Source organism: Grammomys surdaster, unplaced genomic scaffold (assembly GCF_004785775.1).
Source record: "Grammomys surdaster isolate TR1022 unplaced genomic scaffold, NIH_TR_1.0 125701, whole genome shotgun sequence".
Lineage (NCBI taxonomy): Eukaryota > Metazoa > Chordata > Mammalia > Rodentia > Muridae > Grammomys > Grammomys surdaster.
Genome location: NW_021620536.1, coordinates 1624288 through 1628850, shown reverse-complemented (window position 1 = coordinate 1628850; position 4563 = coordinate 1624288). Strand labels below are relative to the sequence as shown.

Genomic DNA, 4563 nt, shown 5'->3' with positions numbered 1-4563 from the left:
ACACCAGCACCTTGGTGACCAGTCTAAGTGGGAGAAGGGAAGCTGCTTCCAACAATCAGGCTCATGTCAGGGGAAAGAGTGCTGTCTCTTTTGAAATCCTTCTTCTATAGTCATACACCCTGTCCCTTTGTGTTATGTGACTGTGCAATAGCCAACTGCAGTATACGCCTTGGCCAACACTGAGTCTCATAACCACCTTCAATCAGGGTTAGAATCAATTTATCCTAAAGCTGCTTCAAGGGCAACTGTAGAGAGAGATACTTAAGGACAATCAGAATGCTGTCAGCAGTCGTGGGGATAGGAGCCAGGTAGTCCAGAGAAACCCTGTCTTCTGCCTGCTCCTGTTACTCAAGGTGGACTTTCAAGCCTGAGGACTTTAAATCAGAAAGATATTTTTGAAGATTTCAGGGAGGGGAGATCCCGAGATAACCCCGCCTTAGCATCAGTCCACCCCACTAAGAGTGGGAGCCATCTGGTCTGGATTTGTCTGTTGTATCCATGCTGCTAACTGTTCTAGCTTCAAGCCCTTTGCTTGGGAAGGCAGCTTAGCAGCATTTAAATGAGCTGAAGTCTAAAACCACCCGGATTATAAACAGCTCATCATGTGTTAGAAATGCAAGCAGCGGTTCCGAAGAAGGCGGCCTCCCAAGACCTCAGCAGAGTCGCTGGCGCCTTCTGTTTTATCCATTTTGCTTTGTTGCTCAATATAGTTGAAAAAAGAATATATTTGATTATCAACAATTATCCTTCTACTAAATAAGTGATATAGCAAACCTTATTTACAGATCAACTTTGAAGACCCAGTTTTGGTTTTAAAGCAATGAATGTTTGACCATTTTTTATTGTGCTCCACTTCCTATAGTGGGTCTGTAGGAAAGTATGAAAATGAATTTAAAAGCTTAAAATTACATTTATTTGTGTATATGTGTGCATGCATTTAGGTATGTGTACATGTATGTGTCTATGTGTCTGTCTGTCTCTATGTTTCTCTCTCTCTCTCTCTCTCTCTCTCTCTCTCTCTCTCTCTCTCTCTGTGTGTGTGTGTGTGTGTATGTGTGTGTATGTGTGTGTCTGTGTGTGTCTGTGTGTAATGTGGATATCACTGTGCACATGTAGAGGTCAGAGGACAGCTTGTGGGTGAAGTTCTCTCTCTCTACCCTGTGAGACCCAGGATATAATTCCGGTTGCTAGCCTTAGTATCAAGCACTTTTACCTGTAATATAGGATCTAAAAGCTGTTGGTTTTATATTGTGGAATACTTCATGAATTTGCATGCCATCCTTGTGCAGGGACCATACTAATCTTCTCTGTATCTTCCAATGTTTAATGTGCTGTAGAAGCAAGCACTAAAGGTTTAGTTTTATATGAAGTGCCTGGTGGTGTTACTAAGATTTTTCTGATGTGTGTTCCCAACTTAGAACATAAAAACTAGACTGGTTTTACCTTTCTCTAAACTTCACTTCTTATAATCTTTGCTTAATATTTTATAAAATTTATGAATGAGCTGGTAAGAAATATTCAATGTATTGAAACAGCTCTAGTTAGGTATGGAATAAACTGTAATCTAAACATACCTTGTCATCTGTCCTTGGACCTCTTGCCCTTCAGGAACTTCAGTGGTACATGTGTTGTTTTTCCTATAGCCTCCATCCCCTCTCCTTCGGTGACAGTATTATCTCTCTATGGCCTCTTCTTTACTATGTATTTCTGGTGGGACTATTAATTACAGCAACACTACCTCTGGCAGGGAATTTTATCGTAACCAAGCTAGGCTACTTATTGCCTTGCTTCTTAGGAGACCGTGGTCTGGTTGGGAAGTAACTATGTGATCCCTTGACAGAGATGTCCACTGTGGAGAATACGCGTAACTATTAAAGGGCTCTGCTACCTAGAAAGACGAAAGTTAAAGCATAGACTTTAACTTTTTTTTTTTTTGTAAAAAGAAGCAGAAAAATGTGATGATGCCTGGAGAAAATAATAAAAGCAGGAAGGTTTGTTTGTTTGCTTTTTAATGTTTGTTTGCTAATGAGAGCGATCTGCTGGTGAGAGAAATATTTGAACCTAAGATGTAAGAAAGAACCTTACGGGTAGCTGTGGGAGAGGAGCCTAGAGTCCAGATAAGATGATGGTGTCAGACAGAAAGGTGGGCTGTTGCTCTACCACCACAGAAGGAGAAGCAGAGTATGTGGGAGGGGAGCTGCAGGGAGAAGATGTGTTCCATTGTGCTGCTGGTGCTTGTCTTTAAGAATATGAGCCATGACCAGAGAAGTAGGAAGAGAGCGGTGAAGTTGAAGTTTTGAAAGCAAGAGAGGATAATCAAAGAAGATAATGACCGGGAACACAAGGATTGAGTGGCAGCACTGGGGGATAGCTTACTATCTGCGGACAGAATAACCATGGTTTTCTTCAGACATATTTGGATTCTAAAGGGCGGTAGACAAGATAAGGGGGAAGTGATTCTAAATCTGAGGAGGGATTTGGGCAGTAGTTTGGATGGGAATGATCCCCACAGGCTCACGTATTAGAATGTTTGGTCCCCAGATGGTGGAACTGTTTGGGAAGGATTAGAAGGTGTCGCCTTGTTGGAAGAGGTGTGTCCCTGGGGGCAGGCTTTGAGATTTCAACAGATCATGGCATTCCTAGGTAGCTCTCTCTCTGCATCTCTATCATGGGTCAGATGTCAGCTCTTAGGTGCTACTCCAGTGCCTGCCTACCTGCCTGCCTGCTGCCATCATCCCCTCCACGATGGTCATGGACTCTAACCCTATGCAACCATGAATCCCCAACTAAAGTCTTTTATAAATTGCTCTGGTGTGTTGTCATGGAGGTAGAATAGTAACTAAGACAGGCAGAGATAATGCGATGGAAGCATTAGAGACGTGAGAGTGTGTTGGAAGGAGTAATTGTGGTGAAGGGTAGGGATTGGGATGGACGAGAGAGGAATGGGGGTCTTGGGAGAGAAACAGTAGAAAGCAGGAGGCCAACAGAACAAAGTGCTTAGCAAAGTAGAATGTTTAGATCTGGGGCATTTTATTAGTCAGGGTTCTCTAGAGTCACAGAACTTAAGCAATGTCTCTCTCTACAGAGGAAATTTATTGTGCTGACTTATAGTCTGTAGTCCAACTCACCTAACAATGGGCACCTGTGAATGGAAAGTCCAAGAGTCTAGTAGTTGCTCAGTCCCACGAGGCTGGTTGCTTTCGCTGGTCTTCTGTATAAGCTGGAATCATGACGAAACAGGTTCCAATAGATGTGCTGGCAAGTGCAAGCAGGCAAAGAAGAACGAACCCTTCCTTCTCCCTTATGCAGGCCCCCAGAAGAAGGTATGGCCCAGATTAAGGTAGGTACCACCACTCCTGGACCTAAGCTTTTCTTGGAACTTGCTCTGTCCCAGACTGGCCACTTACCTGTCTCCTGGGATTAAAGGTGTGTACCACCTTGCTTGGATCTAACCTTTTCATGGCCACTATTCTTCAAGATCCAGATCAGAAGCATGTGTCATCCCATGTCAAGATCAGAAGCCTGTGACCTCCAGACTCAAGATCTGGGTTACGGGTGTGCCCTCCACTTCTGGATTGTAGTTCATTCCAGATGTAGTAAAGCTGACAGCCAGGAAGAGCCGTTACAGGGGGGTGGAAGCTGAAAATGTAGGAGTAGAAAGTTTGAGATTAAGATGATTGGCAAGTGCAGCATCTTAAAGTGACAAGAGAGGAGAAAATGGTTAAAGTGGCTGAAGCAGAGTGACAGAAGACACGCTCGCTGGGGATGAAGAGATGATGGAGAGGTCGTAGGAGGAGATGGGTCATCCATCTAGAATGAACCTTACCAGGAATAATGGCAAAATTATTATGGGGAGACCACCACTAAGCCTGTGTCAAAGTCTCCAAAAAACATGAAAATGGCATAAAGCAAGAGACAAGAACACATTGGGTATGTCTGGAGGGAAGTTGCTATGGTTTAGATCATAAATGTCCCCACAAAGGACCACACGGTAGAGGTGTGTATCCCAGGGTGGCTCGTTTGGAGGTGGAGCCTGGTAGAAGATCTCTAAATCCCTGGAGACATGCCCTCAAGGGAGTATGGAAATGCCAGCCCTTTTCTGATCCTTATCTGAATGGTTCTGTCAGTTGCTAAGCCCCTTACCCGCTGGCCCAAAAGCGAAGCTTATGGACTGAAAGTTCCAAAACAGTGAGTCAAAACAGATCTTTTTTCTTTATGAGATTGTCCTAGGTATTTGTCAGAGTAACAGGAAATTGACTAAGAGATACAGTCTGAGGAGAGAAGCTTTGAAGCAACTGGTGTGAACAATGAGGACATAGTGTCGTGGAAGTGAATCCAGGAGCAAGAACGCTACGTACATAACCTGATGGCCCAGTGGAACATGACATGCAGGAGAGAAAACTGGCCAGCACTCTCAGGTACTGCAGAGAATTCTGTGGCTTTGACAAAGAGCCGAGATCCCCCTCGGGGTTAAAGGATGAGCAGCCGCGCAGAGAACAGTGTGGTGAGTGGGGATTTCTTTCTGATGACGGGGAGATAAGAATGTGAGTGGGAAATCTGTGA

At 44.1% G+C, this 4563-nt stretch overlaps 1 non-coding gene across 1 annotated transcript; it reads right to left on the bottom strand.

The window, feature by feature from the left end:
• Positions 1-1244: 1244 nt before the first annotated feature.
• Positions 1245-1347, bottom strand: LOC114639375. The gene has a single exon (XR_003714005.1). It is a non-coding gene; the product is annotated as a U6 spliceosomal RNA (small nuclear RNA).
• Positions 1348-4563: the final 3216 nt, after the last annotated feature.